We start from the raw sequence: 20,306 nt of genomic DNA on the forward strand, positions 1-20,306 counted from the left end.
ATGTGAAGTGCAGTGATTCCTCAAAAATCTATCTGTTAGCACCTTGGACTACGAGATGCTGTAAGCTTCTCTTGCATCACTTTAATTTACTTTCAAGATGACATGCTAGGATGTGAATTGCAGTGATTAATTAAAAAAACTATCTGTTAGCACCTGGGAATAGCAGATGCTGTAAGTTTTTGTTGCATCACTTTACTTTAATCTCCAACTGACAAGCTTGTATGTGAAGTGTACAGATTAAATAGAAATATTTTAGTACCAGGGAATAGCAGGTGCTGTAAGATTGTATTGCATCCCTTTAATTTATGTTCAAGCTATCATGTTCAAATTTGAAGTGCAGTGAATAATTAACTCAAACTATCTGTTAGCACCTGGGAATAGCAGATGCTGTAAGTTTTTTTTGCATCACTTTCATTTACTCTCCAACTCACATGCCTGAATGTGAAGTGCAGTGATTCATCAAAAAACTATATGTTAGCACATTGGACTACGAGATGCTGTAAGCTTCTCTTGCATCACTTTAATTTACTGTCAAGATGACATGCTAGGATGTGAAATGCAGTGATTAATTAAAAAAACTATCTGTTAGCACCTGGGAATAGCAGATGCTGTAAGTTTTTGTTGCATCACTTTACTTTAATCTGCAACTGACAAGCTTGTATGTGAAGTGTACAGATTAAATAGAAATATTTTAGTACCAGGGAATAGCAGGTGCTGTAAGATTGTTTGCATCCCTTTAATTTATGTTCAAGCTATCATGTTCAAATTTGAAGTGCAGTGAATAATTAGTGCCTCCGTATACCAGCTCCGTATTGTAAGCTTTTATTGCATCATTTAATTACATTCAAGATAACATTCTAGAATGTCAAGTGCAGGGATTAATAAAAAAAATTGTCAGATTGGGCTTTGATCATATTTGCTATGATTAGGCAATTTGAGTAAGCGTTTAAGGCTTACGGCCACACCAGCTTGAGAACGCCCAATCTCATCTGACCTTGGAAGCTAAGCAAGTTTGGGCCTGAATAGTACTGAGGTGGGACCCTACCTAGGAATACCAGGTGCTGTAAGCTTTTCTTGCATCACTTTAATTTACTTTCAAGCTGACATGCTCAAATGTGAAGTGCAGTGATTAATAAAAAAAACTATCTGTTAGCACCTGGGAATAGCAGATGCTGTAAGTTTTTTTTGCATCACTTTCATTTACTCTCCAACTCAAATGCCTGAATGTGAAGTGCAGTGATTCCTCAAAAATCTATCTGTTAGCACCTTGGACTACGAGATGCTGTAAGCTTCTCTTGCATCACTTTAATTTACTTTCAAGATGACATGCTAGGATGTGAATTGCAGTGATTAATTAAAAAAACTATCTGTTAGCACCTGGGAATAGCAAATGCTGTAAGTTTTTGTTGCATCACTTTACTTTAATCTGCAACTGACAAGCTTGTATGTGAAGTGTACAGATTAAATAGAAATATTTTAGTACCAGGGAATAGCAGGTGCTGTAAGATTGTATTGCATCCCTTTAATTTATGTTCAAGCTATCATGTTCAAATTTGAAGTGCAGTGAATAATTAACTCAAACTATCTGTTAGCACCTGGGAATAGCAGATGCTGTAATTTTTTTTTGCATCACTTTCATTTACTCTCCAACTCACGTGCCTGAATGTGAAGTGCAGTGATTCATCAAAAAACTGTCTGTTACTTCCTCCGTATACCAGATGTTGTAAGCTTTTATTGCATCATTTAATTTACATTCAAGATAACATTCTAGAATGTCAATTGCAGGGATTAATAAAAAAAATTGTCAGATTGGTCTTTGATCATATTTGCTATGATTAGGCAATTTGAGTAAGTGTTTAAGGCTTACGGCCACACCAGTTTGAGAATGCCCAATCTCATCTGACCTTGGAAGCTAAGCAAGTTTGGGCCTGGATAGTACTGAGGTGGGACCCTACCTAGGAATACCAGGTGCTGTAAGCTTTTCTTGCATCACTTTAATTTACTTTCAAGCTGACATGCTCAAATGTGAAGTGCAGTGATTAATAAAAAAAACTATCTGTTAGCACCTGGGAAAAGCAGGTGCTGTAAGATTGTATTGCATCCCTTTAATTTATGTTCAAGCTATCATGTTCAAATTTGAAGTGCAGTGAATAATTAACTCAAACTATCTGTTAGCACCTGGGAATAGCAGATGCTGTAAGTTTTTTTTGCATCACTTTCATTTACTCTCCAACTCACATGCCTGAATGTGAAGTGCAGTGATTCATCAAAAAACTATATGTTAGCACATTGGACTACGAGATGCTGTAAGCTTCTCTTGCATCACTTTAATTTACAGTCAAGATGACATGCTAGGATGTGAAATGCAGTGATTAATTAAAAAAACTATCTGTTAGCACCTGGGAATAGCAGATGCTGTAAGTTTTTGTTGCATCACTTTACTTTAATCTGCAACTGACAAGCTTGTATGTGAAGTGTACAGATTAAATAGAAATATTTTAGTACCAGGGAATAGCAGGTGCTGTAAGATTGTATTGCATCCCTTTAATTTATGTTCAAGCTATCATGTTCAAATTTGAAGTGCAATGAATAATTAACTCAAACTATCTGTTAGCACCTGGGAATAGCAGATGCTGTAAGTTTTTTTTGCATCACTTTCATTTACTCTCCAACTCACATGCCTGAATGTGAAGTGCAGTGATTCATCAAAAAACTATATGTTAGCACATTGGACTACGAGATGCTGTAAGCTTCTCTTGCATCACTTTAATTTACTGTCAAGATGACATGCTAGGATGTGAAATGCAGTGATTAATTAAAAAAACTATCTGTTAGCACCTGGGAATAGCAGATGCTGTAAGTTTTTGTTGCATCACTTTACTTTAATCTGCAACTGACAAGCTTGTATGTGAAGTGTACAGATTAAATAGAAATATTTTAGTACCAGGGAATAGCAGGTGCTGTAAGATTGTTTGCATCCCTTTAATTTATGTTCAAGCTATCATGTTCAAATTTGAAGTGCAGTGAATAATTAGTGCCTCCGTATACCAGCTCCGTATTGTAAGCTTTTATTGCATCATTTAATTACATTCAAGATAACATTCTAGAATGTCAATTGCAGGGATTAAAAAAAAAAATTGTCAGATTGGTCTTTGATCATATTTGCTATGATTAGGCAATTTGAGTAAGTGTTTAAGGCTTACGGCCACACCAGCTTGAGAACGCCCAATCGCATCTGACCTTGGAAGCTAAGCAAGTTTGGGCCTGAATAGTACTGAGGTGGGACCCTACCTAGGAATACCAGGTGCTGTAAGCTTTTCTTGCATCACTTTAATTTACTTTCAAGCTGACATGCTCAAATGTGAAGTGCAGTGATTAATAAAAAAAACTATCTGTTAGCACCTGGGAATAGCAGATGCTGTAAGTTTTTTTTGCATCACTTTCATTTACTCTCCAACTCACATGCCTGAATGTGAAGTGCAGTGATTCCTCAAAAATCTATCTGTTAGCACCTTGGACTACGAGATGCTGTAAGCTTCTCTTGCATCACTTTAATTTACTTTCAAGATGACATGCTAGGATGTGAAGTGCAGTGATTAATTAAAAAAACTATCTGTTAGCACCTGGGAATAGCAAATGCTGTAAGTTTTTGTTGCATCACTTTACTTTAATCTGCAACTGACAAGCTTGTATGTGAAGTGTACAGATTAAATAGAAATATTTTAGTACCAGGGAATAGCAGGTGCTGTAAGATTGTATTGCATCCCTTTAATTTATGTTCAAGCTATCATGTTCAAATTTGAAGTGCAGTGAATAATTAACTCAAACTATCTGTTAGCACCTGGGAATAGCAGATGCTGTAAGTTTTTTTTGCATCACTTTCATTTACTCTCCAACTCACATGCCTGAATGTGAAGTGCAGTGATTCATCAAAAAACTATATGTTAGCACATTGGACTACGAGATGCTGTAAGCTTCTCTTGCATCACTTTAATTTACTGTCAAGATGACATGCTAGGATGTGAAATGCAGTGATTAATTAAAAAAACTATCTGTTAGCACCTGGGAATAGCAGATGCTGTAAGTTTTTGTTGCATCACTTTACTTTAATCTGCAACTGACAAGCTTGTATGTGAAGTGTACAGATTAAATAGAAATATTTTAGTACCAGGGAATAGCAGGTGCTGTAAGATTGTTTGCATCCCTTTAATTTATGTTCAATCTATCATGTTCAAATTTGAAGTGCAGTGAATAATTAGTGCCTCAGTATACCAGCTCCGTATTGTAAGCTTTTATTGCATCATTTAATTACATTCAAGATAACATTCTAGAATGTCAAGTGCAGGGATTAATAAAAAAAATTGTCAGATTGGTCTTTGATCATATTTGCTATGATTAGGCAATTTGAGTAAGTGTTTAAGGCTTACGGCCACACCAGCTTGAGAACGCCCAATCTCATCTGACCTTGGAAGCTAAGCAAGTTTGGGCCTGAATAGTACTGAGGTGGGACCCTACCTAGGAATACCAGGTGCTGTAAGCTTTTCTTGCATCACTTTAATTTACTTTCAAGCTGACATGCTCAAATGTGAAGTGCAGTGATTAATAAAAAAAACTATCTGTTAGCACCTGGGAATAGCAGATGCTGTAAGTTTTTTTTGCATCACTTTCATTTACTCTCCAACTCACATGCCTGAATGTGAAGTGCAGTGATTCCTCAAAAATCTATCTGTTAGCACCTTGGACTACGAGAAGCTGTAAGCTTCTCTTGCATCACTTTAATTTACTTTCAAGATGACATGCTAGGATGTGAAGTGCAGTGATTAATTAAAAAAACTATCTGTTAGCACCTGGGAATAGCAAATGCTGTAAGTTTTTGTTGCATCACTTTACTTTAATCTGCAACTGACAAGCTTGTATGTGAAGTGTACAGATTAAATAGAAATATTTTAGTACCAGGGAATAGCAGGTGCTGTAAGATTGTATTGCATCCCTTTAATTTATGTTCAAGCTATCATGTTCAAATTTGAAGTGCAGTGAATAATTAACTCAGACTATCTGTTAGCACCTGGGAATAGCAGATGCTGTAAGTTTTTTTTGCATCACTTTCATTTACTCTCCAACTCACATGCCTGAATGTGAAGTGCAGTGATTCATCACAAAACTATATGTTAGCACATTGGACTACGAGATGCTGTAAGCTTCTCTTGCATCACTTTAATTTACTGTCAAGATGACATGCTAGGATGTGAAATGCAGTGATTAATTAAAAAAACTATCTGTTAGCACCTGGGAATAGCAGATGCTGTAAGTTTTTGTTGCATCACTTTACTTTAATCTGCAACTGACAAGCTTGTATGTGAAGTGTACAGATTAAATAGAAATATTTTAGTACCAGGGAATAGCAGGTGCTGTAAGATTGTTTGCATCCCTTTAATTTATGTTCAAGCTATCATGTTCAAATTTGAAGTGCAGTGAATAATTAGTGCCTCCGTATACCAGCTCCGTATTGTAAGCTTTTATTGCATCATTTAATTACATTCAAGATAACATTCTAGAATGTCAAGTGCAGGGATTAATAAAAAAAATTGTCAGATTGGTCTTTGATCATATTTGCTATGATTAGGCAATTTGAGTAAGCGTTTAAGGCTTACGGCCACACCAGCTTAAAAACGCCCAATCACATCTGACCTTGGAAGCTAAGCAAGTTTGGGCCTGAATAGTACTGAGGTGGGACCCTACCTAGGAATACCAGGTGCTGTAAGATTGTATTGCATCCCTTTAATTTATGTTCAAGCTATCATGTTCAAATTTGAAGTGCAGTGAATAATTAACTCAAACTATCTGTTAGCACCTGGGAATAGCAGATGCTGTAAGTTTTTTTTGCATCACTTTCATTTACTCTCCAACTCACATGCCTGAATGTGAAGTGCAGTGATTCCTCAAAAATCTATCTGTTAGCACCTTGGACTACGAGATGCTGTAAGCTTCTCTTGCATCACTTTAATTTACTTTCAAGATGACATGCTAGGATGTGAAGTGCAGTGATTAATTAAAAAAAACTATCTGTTAGCACCTGGGAATAGCAGATGCTGTAAGTTTTTGTTGCATCACTTTACTTTAATCTACAACTGACAAGCTTGTATGTGAAGTGTACAGATTAAATAGAAATATTTTAGTACCAGGGAATAGCAGGTGCTGTAAGATTGTTTGCATCCCTTTAATTTATGTTCAATCTATCATGTTCAAATTTGAAGTGCAGTGAATAATTAGTGCCTCAGTATACCAGCTCCGTATTGTAAGCTTTTATTGGATCATTTAATTACATTCAAGATAACATTCTAGAATGTCAAGTGCAGGGATTAATAAAAAAAATTGTCAGATTGGTCTTTGATCATATTTGCTATGATTAGGCAATTTGAGTAAGTGTTTAAGGCTTACGGCCACACCAGCTTGAGAACGCCCAATCTCATCTGACCTTGGAAGCTAAGCAAGTTTGGGCCTGAATAGTACTGAGGTGGGACCCTACCTAGGAATACCAGGTGCTGTAAGCTTTTCTTGCATCACTTTAATTTACTTTCAAGCTGACATGCTCAAATGTGAAGTGCAGTGATTAATAAAAAAAACTATCTGTTAGCACCTGGGAATAGCAAATGCTGTAAGTTTTTGTTGCATCACTTTACTTTAATCTGCAACTGACAAGCTTGTATGTGAAGTGTACAGATTAAATAGAAATATTTTAGTACCAGGGAATAGCAGGTGCTGTAAGATTGTATTGCATCCCTTTAATTTATGTTCAAGCTATCATGTTCAAATTTGAAGTGCAGTGAATAATTAACTCAAACTATCTGTTAGCACCTGGGAATAGCAGATGCTGTAAGTTTTTTTTGCATCACTTTCATTTACTCTCCAACTCACATGCCTGAATGTGAAGTGCAGTGATTCATCAAAAAACTATATGTTAGCACATTGGACTACGAGATGCTGTAAGCTTCTCTTGCATCACTTTAATTTACTGTCAAGATGACATGCTAGGATGTGAAATGCAGTGATTAATTAAAAAAACTATCTGTTAGCACCTGGGAATAGCAGATGCTGTAAGTTTTTGTTGCATCACTTTACTTTAATCTGCAACTGACAAGCTTGTATGTGAAGTGTACAGATTAAATAGAAATATTTTAGTACCAGGGAATAGCAGGTGCTGTAAGATTGTTTGCATCCCTTTAATTTATGTTCAATCTATCATGTTCAAATTTGAAGTGCAGTGAATAATTAGTGCCTCAGTATACCAGCTCCGTATTGTAAGCTTTTATTGCATCATTTAATTACATTCAAGATAACATTCTAGAATGTCAAGTGCAGGGATTAATAAAAAAAATTGTCAGATTGGTCTTTGATCATATTTGCTATGATTAGGCAATTTGAGTAAGTGTTTAAGGCTTACGGCCACACCAGCTTGAGAACGCCCAATCTCATCTGACCTTGGAAGCTAAGCAAGTTTGGGCCTGAATAGTACTGAGGTGGGACCCTACCTAGGAATACCAGGTGCTGTAAGCTTTTCTTGCATCACTTTAATTTACTTTCAAGCCGACATGCTCAAATGTGAAGTGCAGTGATTAATAAAAAAAACTATCTGTTAGCACCTGGGAATAGCAGATGCTGTAAGTTTTTTTTGCATCACTTTCATTTACTCTCCAACTCACATGCCTGAATGTGAAGTGCAGTGATTCCTCAAAAATCTATCTGTTAGCACCTTGGACTACGAGATGCTGTAAGCTTCTCTTGCATCACTTTAATTTACTTTCAAGATGACATGCTAGGATGTGAAGTGCAGTGATTAATTAAAAAAACTATCTGTTAGCACCTGGGAATAGCAAATGCTGTAAGTTTTTGTTGCATCACTTTACTTTAATCTGCAACTGACAAGCTTGTATGTGAAGTGTACAGATTAAATAGAAATATTTTAGTACCAGGGAATAGCAGGTGCTGTAAGATTGTATTGCATCCCTTTAATTTATGTTCAAGCTATCATGTTCAAATTTGAAGTGCAGTGAATAATTAACTCAGACTATCTGTTAGCACCTGGGAATAGCAGATGCTGTAAGTTTTTTTTGCATCACTTTCATTTACTCTCCAACTCACATGCCTGAATGTGAAGTGCAGTGATTCATCACAAAACTATATGTTAGCACATTGGACTACGAGATGCTGTAAGCTTCTCTTGCATCACTTTAATTTACTGTCAAGATGACATGCTAGGATGTGAAATGCAGTGATTAATTAAAAAAACTATCTGTTAGCACCTGGGAATAGCAGATGCTGTAAGTTTTTGTTGCATCACTTTACTTTAATCTGCAACTGACAAGCTTGTATGTGAAGTGTACAGATTAAATAGAAATATTTTAGTACCAGGGAATAGCAGGTGCTGTAAGATTGTTTGCATCCCTTTAATTTATGTTCAAGCTATCATGTTCAAATTTGAAGTGCAGTGAATAATTAGTGCCTCCGTATACCAGCTCCGTATTGTAAGCTTTTATTGCATCATTTAATTACATTCAAGATAACATTCTAGAATGTCAAGTGCAGGGATTAATAAAAAAAATTGTCAGATTGGTCTTTGATCATATTTGCTATGATTAGGCAATTTGAGTAAGCGTTTAAGGCTTACGGCCACACCAGCTTAAAAACGCCCAATCACATCTGACCTTGGAAGCTAAGCAAGTTTGGGCCTGAATAGTACTGAGGTGGGACCCTACCTAGGAATACCAGGTGCTGTAAGATTGTATTGCATCCCTTTAATTTATGTTCAAGCTATCATGTTCAAATTTGAAGTGCAGTGAATAATTAACTCAAACTATCTGTTAGCACCTGGGAATAGCAGATGCTGTAAGTTTTTTTTGCATCACTTTCATTTACTCTCCAACTCACATGCCTGAATGTGAAGTGCAGTGATTCCTCAAAAATCTATCTGTTAGCACCTTGGACTACGAGATGCTGTAAGCTTCTCTTGCATCACTTTAATTTACTTTCAAGATGACATGCTAGGATGTGAAGTGCAGTGATTAATTAAAAAAAACTATCTGTTAGCACCTGGGAATAGCAGATGCTGTAAGTTTTTGTTGCATCACTTTACTTTAATCTACAACTGACAAGCTTGTATGTGAAGTGTACAGATTAAATAGAAATATTTTAGTACCAGGGAATAGCAGGTGCTGTAAGATTGTTTGCATCCCTTTAATTTATGTTCAATCTATCATGTTCAAATTTGAAGTGCAGTGAATAATTAGTGCCTCAGTATACCAGCTCCGTATTGTAAGCTTTTATTGGATCATTTAATTACATTCAAGATAACATTCTAGAATGTCAAGTGCAGGGATTAATAAAAAAAATTGTCAGATTGGTCTTTGATCATATTTGCTATGATTAGGCAATTTGAGTAAGTGTTTAAGGCTTACGGCCACACCAGCTTGAGAACGCCCAATCTCATCTGACCTTGGAAGCTAAGCAAGTTTGGGCCTGAATAGTACTGAGGTGGGACCCTACCTAGGAATACCAGGTGCTGTAAGCTTTTCTTGCATCACTTTAATTTACTTTCAAGCTGACATGCTCAAATGTGAAGTGCAGTGATTAATAAAAAAAACTATCTGTTAGCACCTGGGAATAGCAGATGCTGTAAGTTTTTTTTGCATCACTTTCATTTACTCTCCAACTCACATGCCTGAATGTGAAGTGCAGTGATTCCTCAAAAATCTATCTGTTAGCACCTTGGACTACGAGATGCTGTAAGCTTCTCTTGCATCACTTTAATTTACTTTCAAGATGACATGCTAGGATGTGAAGTGCAGTGATTAATTAAAAAAACTATCTGTTAGCACCTGGGAATAGCAAATGCTGTAAGTTTTTGTTGCATCACTTTACTTTAATCTGCAACTGACAAGCTTGTATGTGAAGTGTACAGATTAAATAGAAATATTTTAGTACCAGGGAATAGCAGGTGCTGTAAGATTGTATTGCATCCCTTTAATTTATGTTCAAGCTATCATGTTCAAATTTGAAGTGCAGTGAATAATTAACTCAAACTATCTGTTAGCACCTGGGAATAGCAGATGCTGTAAGTTTTTTTTGCATCACTTTCATTTACTCTCCAACTCACATGCCTGAATGTGAAGTGCAGTGATTCATCAAAAAACTATATGTTAGCACATTGGACTACGAGATGCTGTAAGCTTCTCTTGCATCACTTTAATTTACTGTCAAGATGACATGCTAGGATGTGAAATGCAGTGATTAATTAAAAAAAACTATCTGTTAGCACCTGGGAATAGCAGATGCTGTAAGTTTTTGTTGCATCACTTTACTTTAATCTGCAACTGACAAGCTTGTATGTGAAGTGTACAGATTAAATAGAAATATTTTAGTACCAGGGAATAGCAGGTGCTGTAAGATTGTTTGCATCCCTTTAATTTATGTTCAATCTATCATGTTCAAATTTGAAGTGCAGTGAATAATAAGTGCCTCAGTATACCAGCTCCGTATTGTAAGCTTTTATTGCATCATTTAATTACATTCAAGATAACATTCTAGAATGTCAAGTGCAGGGATTAATAAAAAAAATTGTCAGATTGGTCTTTGATCATATTTGCTATGATTAGGCAATTTGAGTAAGTGTTTAAGGCTTACGGCCACACCAGCTTGAGAACGCCCAATCTCATCTGACCTTGGAAGCTAAGCAAGTTTGGGCCTGAATAGTACTGAGGTGGGACCCTACCTAGGAATACCAGGTGCTGTAAGCTTTTCTTGCATCACTTTAATTTACTTTCAAGCTGACATGCTCAAATGTGAAGTGCAGTGATTAATAAAAAAAACTATCTGTTAGCACCTGGGAATAGCAGATGCTGTAAGTTTTTTTTTGCATCACTTTCATTTACTCTCCAACTCACATGCCTGAATGTGAAGTGCAGTGATTCCTCAAAAATCTATCTGTTAGCACCTTGGACTACGAGATGCTGTAAGCTTCTCTTGCATCACTTTAATTTACTTTCAAGATGACATGCTAGGATGTGAAGTGCAGTGATTAATTAAAAAAACTATCTGTTAGCACCTGGGAATAGCAAATGCTGTAAGTTTTTGTTGCATCACTTTACTTTAATCTGCAACTGACAAGCTTGTATGTGAAGTGTACAGATTAAATAGAAATATTTTAGTACCAGGGAATAGCAGGTGCTGTAAGATTGTATTGCATCCCTTTAATTTATGTTCAAGCTATCATGTTCAAATTTGAAGTGCAGTGAATAATTAACTCAAACTATCTGTTAGCACCTGGGAATAGCAGATGCTGTAAGTTTTTTTTGCATCACTTTCATTTACTCTCCAACTCACATGCCTGAATGTGAAGTGCAGTGATTCATCAAAAAACTATATGTTAGCACATTGGACTACGAGATGCTGTAAGCTTCTCTTGCATCACTTTAATTTACTGTCAAGATGACATGCTAGGATGTGAAATGCAGTGATTAATTAAAAAAAACTATCTGTTAGCACCTGGGAATAGCAGATGCTGTAAGTTTTTGTTGCATCACTTTACTTTAATCTGCAACTGACAAGCTTGTATGTGAAGTGTACAGATTAAATAGAAATATTTTAGTACCAGGGAATAGCAGGTGCTGTAAGATTGTTTGCATCCCTTTAATTTATGTTCAATCTATCATGTTCAAATTTGAAGTGCAGTGAATAATTAGTGCCTCAGTATACCAGCTCCGTATTGTAAGCTTTTATTGCATCATTTAATTACATTCAAGATAACATTCTAGAATGTCAAGTGCAGGGATTAATAAAAAAAATTGTCAGATTGGTCTTTGATCATATTTGCTATGATTAGGCAATTTGAGTAAGTGTTTAAGGCTTACGGCCACACCAGCTTGAGAACGCCCAATCTCATCTGACCTTGGAAGCTAAGCAAGTTTGGGCCTGGATAGTACTGAGGTGGGACCCTACCTAGGAATACCAGGTGCTGTAAGCTTTTCTTGCATCACTTTAATTTACTTTCAAGCTGACATGCTCAAATGTGAAGTGCAGTGATTAATAAAAAAAACTATCTGTTAGCACCTGGGAATAGCAGATGCTGTAAGTTTTTTTTGCATCACTTTCATTTACTCTCCAACTCACATGCCTGAATGTGAAGTGCAGTGATTCCTCAAAAATCTATCTGTTAGCACCTTGGACTACGAGATGCTGTAAGCTTCTCTTGCATCACTTTAATTTACTTTCAAGATGACATGCTAGGATGTGAAGTGCAGTGATTAATTAAAAAAACTATCTGTTAGCACCTGGGAATAGCAGATGCTGTAAGTTTTTGTTGCATCACTTTACTTTAATCTGCAACTGACAAGCTTGTATGTGAAGTGTACAGATTAAATAGAAATATTTTAGTACCAGGGAATAGCAGGTGCTGTAAGATTGTTTGCATCCCTTTAATTTATGTTCAAGCTATCATGTTTAAATTTGAAGTGCAGTGAATAATTAGTGCCTCCGTATACCAGCTCCGTATTGTAAGCTTTTATTGCATCATTTAATTACATTCAAGATAACATTCTAGAATGTCAAGTGCAGGGATTAATAAAAAAAATTGTCAGATTGGTCTTTGATCATATTTGCTATGATTAGGCAATTTGAGTAAGTGTTTAAGGCTTACGGCCACACCAGCTTGAGAACGCCCAATCTCATCTGACCTTGGAAGCTAAGCAAGTTTGGGCCTGAATAGTACTGAGGTGGGACCCTACCTAGGAATACCAGGTGCTGTAAGCTTTTCTTGCATCACTTTAATTTACTTTCAAGCTGACATGCTCAAATGTGAAGTGCAGTGATTAATAAAAAAAACTATCTGTTAGCACCTGGGAATAGCAGGTGCTGTAAGATTGTATTGCATCCCTTTAATTTATGTTCAAGCTATCATGTTCAAATTTGAAGTGCAGTGAATAATTAACTCAAACTATCTGTTAGCACCTGGGAATAGCAGATGCTGTAAGTTTTTTTTGCATCACTTTCATTTACTCTCCAACTCACATGCCTGAATGTGAAGTGCAGTGATTCATCAAAAAACTATATGTTAGCACATTGGACTACGAGATGCTGTAAGCTTCTCTTGCATCACTTTAATTTACTGTCAAGATGACATGCTAGGATGTGAAATGCAGTGATTAATTAAAAAAACTATCTGTTAGCACCTGGGAATAGCAGATGCTGTAAGTTTTTGTTGCATCACTTTACTTTAATCTGCAACTGACAAGCTTGTATGTGAAGTGTACAGATTAAATAGAAATATTTTAGTACCAGGGAATAGCAGGTGCTGTAAGATTGTATTGCATCCCTTTAATTTATGTTCAAGCTATCATGTTCAAATTTGAAGTGCAATGAATAATTAACTCAAACTATCTGTTAGCACCTGGGAATAGCAGATGCTGTAAGTTTTTTTTGCATCACTTTCATTTACTCTCCAACTCACATGCCTGAATGTGAAGTGCAGTGATTCATCAAAAAACTATATGTTAGCACATTGGACTACGAGATGCTGTAAGCTTCTCTTGCATCACTTTGATTTACTGTCAAGATGACATGCTAGGATGTGAAATGCAGTGATTAATTAAAAAAACTATCTGTTAGCACCTGGGAATAGCAGATGCTGTAAGTTTTTGTTGCATCACTTTACTTTAATCTGCAACTGACAAGCTTGTATGTGAAGTGTACAGATTAAATAGAAATATTTTAGTACCAGGGAATAGCAGGTGCTGTAAGATTGTTTGCATCCCTTTAATTTATGTTCAATCTATCATGTTCAAATTTGAAGTGCAGTGAATAATTAGTGCCTCCGTATACCAGCTCCGTATTGTAAGCTTTTATTGCATCATTTAATTACATTCAAGATAACATTCTAGAATGTCAATTGCAGGGATTAATAAAAAAAATTGTCAGATTGGTCTTTGATCATATTTGCTATGATTAGGCAATTTGAGTAAGTGTTTAAGGCTTACGGCCACACCAGCTTGAGAACGCCCAATCTCATCTGACCTTGGAAGCTAAGCAAGTTTGGGCCTGAATAGTACTGAGGTGGGACCCTACCTAGGAATACCAGGTGCTGTAAGCTTTTCTTGCATCACTTTAATTTACTTTCAAGCTGACATGCTCAAATGTGAAGTGCAGTGATTAATAAAAAAAACTATCTGTTAGCACCTGGGAATAGCAGATGCTGTAAGTTTTTTTTGCATCACTTTCATTTACTCTCCAACTCACATGCCTGAATGTGAAGTGCAGTGATTCCTCAAAAATCTATCTGTTAGCACCTTGGACTACGAGATGCTGTAAGCTTCTCTTGCATCACTTTAATTTACTTTCAAGATGACATGCTAGGATGTGAAGTGCAGTGATTAATTAAAAAAACTATCTGTTAGCACCTGGGAATAGCAAATGCTGTAAGTTTTTGTTGCATCACTTTACTTTAATCTGCAACTGACAAGCTTGTATGTGAAGTGTACAGATTAAATAGAAATATTTTAGTACCAGGGAATAGCAGGTGCTGTAAGATTGTATTGCATCCCTTTAATTTATGTTCAAGCTATCATGTTCAAATTTGAAGTGCAGTGAATAATTAACTCAAACTATCTGTTAGCACCTGGGAATAGCAGATGCTGTAAGTTTTTTTTGCATCACTTTCATTTACTCTCCAACTCACATGCCTGAATGTGAAGTGCAGTGATTCATCAAAAAACTATATGTTAGCACATTGGACTACGAGATGCTGTAAGCTTCTCTTGCATCACTTTAATTTACTGTCAAGATGACATGCTAGGATGTGAAATGCAGTGATTAATTAAAAAAACTATCTGTTAGCACCTGGGAATAGCAGATGCTGTAAGTTTTTGTTGCATCACTTTACTTTAATCTGCAACTGACAAGCTTGTATGTGAAGTGTACAGATTAAATAGAAATATTTTAGTACCAGGGAATAGCAGGTGCTGTAAGATTGTTTGCATCCCTTTAATTTATGTTCAATCTATCATGTTCAAATTTGAAGTGCAGTGAATAATTAGTGCCTCAGTATACCAGCTCCGTATTGTAAGCTTTTATTGCATCATTTAATTACATTCAAGATAACATTCTAGAATGTCAAGTGCAGGGATTAATAAAAAAAATTGTCAGATTGGTCTTTGATCATATTTGCTATGATTAGGCAATTTGAGTAAGTGTTTAAGGCTTACGGCCACACCAGCTTGAGAACGCCCAATCTCATCTGACCTTGGAAGCTAAGCAAGTTTGGGCCTGAATAGTACTGAGGTGGGACCCTACCTAGGAATACCAGGTGCTGTAAGCTTTTCTTGCATCACTTTAATTTACTTTCAAGCTGACATGCTCAAATGTGAAGTGCAGTGATTAATAAAAAAAACTATCTGTTAGCACCTGGGAATAGCAGATGCTGTAAGTTTTTTTTGCATCACTTTCATTTACTCTCCAACTCACATGCCTGAATGTGAAGTGCAGTGATTCCTCAAAAATCTATCTGTTAGCACCTTGGACTACGAGATGCTGTAAGCTTCTCTTGCATCACTTTAATTTACTTTCAAGATGACATGCTAGGATGTGAAGTGCAGTGATTAATTAAAAAAACTATCTGTTAGCACCTGGGAATAGCAAATGCTGTAAGTTTTTGTTGCATCACTTTACTTTAATCTGCAACTGACAAGCTTGTATGTGAAGTGTACAGATTAAATAGAAATATTTTAGTACCAGGGAATAGCAGGTGCTGTAAGATTGTATTGCATCCCTTTAATTTATGTTCAAGCTATCATGTTCAAATTTGAAGTGCAGTGAATAATTAACTCAAACTATCTGTTAGCACCTGGGAATAGCAGATGCTGTAAGTTTTTTTTGCATCACTTTCATTTACTCTCCAACTCACATGCCTGAATGTGAAGTGCAGTGATTCATCAAAAAACTATATGTTAGCACATTGGACTACGAGATGCTGTAAGCTTCTCTTGCATCACTTTAATTTACTGTCAAGATGACATGCTAGGATGTGAAATGCATTGATTAATTAAAAAAACTATCTGTTAGCACCTGGGAATAGCAGATGCTGTAAGTTTTTGTTGCATCACTTTACTTTAATCTGCAACTGACAAGCTTGTATGTGAAGTGTACAGATTAAATAGAAATATTTTAGTACCAGGGAATAGCAGGTGCTGTAAGATTGTTTGCATCCCTTTAATTTATGTTCAATCTATCATGTTCACATTTGAAGTGCAGTGAATAATTAGTGCCTCAGTATACCAGCTCCGTATTGTAAGCTTTTATTGCATCATTTAATTACATTCAAGATAACATTCTAGAATGTCAAGTGCAGGGATTAATAAAAAAAATTGTCAGATTGGTCTTTGATCATATTTGCTATGATTAGGCAATTTGAGTAAGTGTTTAAGGCTTACGGCCACACCAGCTTGAGAACGCCCAATCTCATCTGACCTTGGAAGCTAAGCAAGTTTGGGCCTGAATAGTACTGAGGTGGGACCCTACCTAGGAATACCAGGTGCTGTAAGCTTTTCTTGCATCACTTTAATTTACTTTCAAGCTGACATGCTCAAATGTGAAGTGCAGTGATTAATAAAAAAAACTATCTGTTAGCACCTGGGAATAGCAGATGCTGTAAGTTTTTTTTGCATCACTTTCATTTACTCTCCAACTCACATGCCTGAATGTGAAGTGCAGTGATTCCTCAAAAATCTATCTGTTAGCACCTTGGACTACGAGATGCTGTAAGCTTCTCTTGCATCACTTTAATTTACTTTCAAGATGACATGCTAGGATGTGAAGTGCAGTGATTAATTAAAAAAACTATCTGTTAGCACCTGGGAATAGCAAATGCTGTAAGTTTTTGTTGCATCACTTTACTTTAATCTGCAACTGACAAGCTTGTATGTGAAGTGTACAGATTAAATAGAAATATTTTAGTACCAGGGAATAGCAGGTGCTGTAAGATTGTATTGCATCCCTTTAATTTATGTTCAAGCTATCATGTTCAAATTTGAAGTGCAGTGAATAATTAACTCAGACTATCTGTTAGCACCTGGGAATAGCAGATGCTGTAAGTTTTTTTTGCATCACTTTCATTTACTCTCCAACTCACATGCCTGAATGTGAAGTGCAGTGATTCATCACAAAACTATATGTTAGCACATTGGACTACGAGATGCTGTAAGCTTCTCTTGCATCACTTTAATTTACTGTCAAGATGACATGCTAGGATGTGAAATGCAGTGATTAATTAAAAAAACTATCTGTTAGCACCTGGGAATAGCAGATGCTGTAAGTTTTTGTTGCATCACTTTACTTTAATCTGCAACTGACAAGCTTGTATGTGAAGTGTACAGATTAAATAGAAATATTTTAGTACCAGGGAATAGCAGGTGCTGTAAGATTGTTTGCATCCCTTTAATTTATGTTCAAGCTATCATGTTCAAATTTGAAGTGCAGTGAATAATTAGTGCCTCCGTATACCAGCTCCGTATTGTAAGCTTTTATTGCATCATTTAATTACATTCAAGATAACATTCTAGAATGTCAAGTGCAGGGATTAATAAAAAAAATTGTCAGATTGGTCTTTGATCATATTTGCTATGATTAGGCAATTTGAGTAAGTGTTTAAGGCTTACGGCCACACCAGCTTAAGAACGCCCAATCTCATCTGACCTTGGAAGCTAAGCAAGTTTGGGCCTGAATAGTACTGAGGTGGACCCTACCTAGGAATACCAGGTGCTGTAAGATTGTATTGCATCCCTTTAATTTATGTTCAAGCTATCATGTTCAAATTTGAAGTGCAGTGAATAATTAACTCAAACTATCTGTTAGCACCTGGGAATAGCAGATGCTGTAAGTTTTTTTTGCATCACTTTCATTTACTCTCCAACTCACATGCCTGAATGTGAAGTGCAGTGATTCATCAAAAAACTATATGTTAGCACATTGGACTACGAGATGCTGTAAGCTTCTCTTGCATCACTTTAATTTACTGTCAAGATGACATGCTAGGATGTGAAATGCAGTGATTAATTAAAAAAAACTATCTGTTAGCACCTGGGAATAGCAGATGCTGTAAGTTTTTGTTGCATCACTTTACTTTAATCTGCAACTGACAAGCTTGTATGTGAAGTGTACAGATTAAATAGAAATATTTTAGTACCAGGGAATAGCAGGTGCTGTAAGATTGTTTGCATCCCTTTAATTTATGTTCAATCTATCATGTTCAAATTTGAAGTGCAGTGAATAATTAGTGCCTCAGTATACCAGCTCCGTATTGTAAGCTTTTATTGCATCATTTAATTACATTCAAGATAACATTCTAGAATGTCAAGTGCAGGGATTAATAAAAAAAATTGTCAGATTGGTCTTTGATCATATTTGCTATGATTAGGCAATTTGAGTAAGTGTTTAAGGCTTACGGCCACACCAGCTTGAGAACGCCCAATCTCATCTGACCTTGGAAGCTAAGCAAGTTTGGGCCTGAATAGTACTGAGGTGGGACCCTACCTAGGAATACCAGGTGCTGTAAGCTTTTCTTGCATCACTTTAATTTACTTTCAAGCTGACATGCTCAAATGTGAAGTGCAGTGATTAATAAAAAAAACTATCTGTTAGCACCTGGGAATAGCAGATGCTGTAAGTTTTTTTTGCATCACTTTCATTTACTCTCCAACTCACATGCCTGAATGTGAAGTGCAGTGATTCCTCAAAAATCTATCTGTTAGCACCTTGGACTACGAGATGCTGTAAGCTTCTCTTGCATCACTTTAATTTACTTTCAAGATGACATGCTAGGATGTGAAGTGCAGTGATTAATTAAAAAAAATATCTGTTAGCACCTGGGAATAGCAAATGCTGTAAGTTTTTGTTGCATCACTTTACTTTAATCTGCAACTGACAAGCTTGTATGTGAAGTGTACAGATTAAATAGAAATATTTTAGTACCAGGGAATAGCAGGTGCTGTAAGATTGTATTGCATCCCTTTAATTTATGTTCAAGCTATCATGTTCAAATTTGAAGTGCAGTGAATAATTAACTCAAACTATCTGTTAGCACCTGGGAATAGCAGATGCTGTAAGTTTTTTTTGCATCACTTTCATTTACTCTCCAACTCACATGCCTGAATGTGAAGTGCAGTGATTCATCAAAAAACTATATGTTAGCACATTGGACTACGAGATGCTGTAAGCTTCTCTTGCATCACTTTAATTTACTGTCAAGATGACATGCTAGGATGTGAAATGCAGTGATTAATTAAAAAAACTATCTGTTAGCACCTGGGAATAGCAGATGCTGTAAGTTTTTGTTGCATCACTTTACTTTAATCTGCAACTGACAAGCTTGTATGTGAAGTGTACAGATTAAATAGAAATATTTTAGTACCAGGGAATAGCAGGTGCTGTAAGATTGTTTGCATCCCTTTAATTTATGTTCAAGCTATCATGTTCAAATTTGAAGTGCAGTGAATAATTAGTGCCTCCGTATACCAGCTCCGTATTGTAAGCTTTTATTGCATCATTTAATTACATTCAAGATAACATTCTAGAATGTCAAGTGCAGGGATTAATAAAAAAAATTGTCAGATTGGTCTTTGATCATATTTGCTATGATTAGGCAATTTGAGTAAGCGTTTAAGGCTTACGGCCACACCAGCTTGAGAACGCCCAATCTCATCTGACCTTGGAAGCTAAGCAAGTTTGGGCCTGAATAGTACTGAGGTGGGACCCTACCTAGGAATACCAGGTGCTGTAAGCTTTTCTTGCATCACTTTAATTTACTTTCAAGATGACATGCTCAAATGTGAAGTGCAGTGATTAATAAAAAAAACTATCTGTTAGCACCTGGGAATAGCAGATGCTGTAAGTTTTTTTTGCATCACTTTCATTTACTCTCCAACTCACATGCCTGAATGTGAAGTGCAGTGATTCCTCAAAAATCTATCTGTTAGCACCTTGGACTACGAGATGCTGTAAGCTTCTCTTGCATCACTTTAATTTACTTTCAAGATGACATGCTAGGATGTGAAGTGCAGTGATTAATTAAAAAAACTATCTGTTAGCACCTGGGAATAGCAAATGCTGTAAGTTTTTGTTGCATCACTTTACTTTAATCTGCAACTGACAAGCTTGTATGTGAAGTGTACAGATTAAATAGAAATATTTTAGTACCAGGGAATAGCAGGTGCTGTAAGATTGTATTGCATCCCTTTAATTTATGTTCAAGCTATCATGTTCAAATTTGA

The 20,306-nt window shown here is 36.2% G+C and overlaps 1 non-coding gene and 17 pseudogenes across 1 annotated transcript; all 18 read left to right on the top strand.

The window, feature by feature from the left end:
• The first annotated feature begins 951 nt into the window (after positions 1–951).
• Positions 952–1,070, top strand: LOC145646296 (5S ribosomal RNA; annotated as a pseudogene).
• A 791-nt stretch (positions 1,071–1,861) lies between these two features.
• Positions 1,862–1,980, top strand: LOC145648389 (5S ribosomal RNA; annotated as a pseudogene).
• Positions 1,981–3,197: 1,217 nt separating this feature from the next.
• On the top strand, positions 3,198–3,316 carry LOC145647782 (5S ribosomal RNA; annotated as a pseudogene).
• Positions 3,317–4,421: 1,105 nt separating this feature from the next.
• LOC145646298 (5S ribosomal RNA) lies at positions 4,422–4,540 on the top strand (annotated as a pseudogene).
• Positions 4,541–5,645: 1,105 nt separating this feature from the next.
• LOC145649732 (5S ribosomal RNA) lies at positions 5,646–5,764 on the top strand (annotated as a pseudogene).
• A 668-nt stretch (positions 5,765–6,432) lies between these two features.
• LOC145646299 (5S ribosomal RNA) lies at positions 6,433–6,551 on the top strand (annotated as a pseudogene).
• An 884-nt stretch (positions 6,552–7,435) lies between these two features.
• On the top strand, positions 7,436–7,554 carry LOC145646300 (5S ribosomal RNA; annotated as a pseudogene).
• Positions 7,555–8,659: 1,105 nt separating this feature from the next.
• Positions 8,660–8,778, top strand: LOC145649733 (5S ribosomal RNA; annotated as a pseudogene).
• A 668-nt stretch (positions 8,779–9,446) lies between these two features.
• Positions 9,447–9,565, top strand: LOC145646307 (5S ribosomal RNA; annotated as a pseudogene).
• A 1,106-nt stretch (positions 9,566–10,671) lies between these two features.
• LOC145646312 (5S ribosomal RNA) lies at positions 10,672–10,790 on the top strand (annotated as a pseudogene).
• A 1,107-nt stretch (positions 10,791–11,897) lies between these two features.
• On the top strand, positions 11,898–12,016 carry LOC145648238 (5S ribosomal RNA). The gene has a single exon (XR_014116439.1). It is a non-coding gene; the product is annotated as a 5S ribosomal RNA (ribosomal RNA).
• A 666-nt stretch (positions 12,017–12,682) lies between these two features.
• On the top strand, positions 12,683–12,801 carry LOC145646317 (5S ribosomal RNA; annotated as a pseudogene).
• A 1,217-nt stretch (positions 12,802–14,018) lies between these two features.
• Positions 14,019–14,137, top strand: LOC145646321 (5S ribosomal RNA; annotated as a pseudogene).
• A 1,105-nt stretch (positions 14,138–15,242) lies between these two features.
• On the top strand, positions 15,243–15,361 carry LOC145646322 (5S ribosomal RNA; annotated as a pseudogene).
• A 1,105-nt stretch (positions 15,362–16,466) lies between these two features.
• Positions 16,467–16,585, top strand: LOC145646323 (5S ribosomal RNA; annotated as a pseudogene).
• Positions 16,586–17,690: 1,105 nt separating this feature from the next.
• On the top strand, positions 17,691–17,808 carry LOC145644062 (5S ribosomal RNA; annotated as a pseudogene).
• A 668-nt stretch (positions 17,809–18,476) lies between these two features.
• On the top strand, positions 18,477–18,595 carry LOC145646324 (5S ribosomal RNA; annotated as a pseudogene).
• Positions 18,596–19,700: 1,105 nt separating this feature from the next.
• On the top strand, positions 19,701–19,819 carry LOC145646326 (5S ribosomal RNA; annotated as a pseudogene).
• Positions 19,820–20,306: the final 487 nt, after the last annotated feature.

This window comes from Electrophorus electricus, chromosome 13 (assembly GCF_041902795.1).
Source record: "Electrophorus electricus isolate QZ-2024a chromosome 13, ASM4190279v1, whole genome shotgun sequence".
NCBI lineage: Eukaryota > Metazoa > Chordata > Actinopteri > Gymnotiformes > Gymnotidae > Electrophorus > Electrophorus electricus.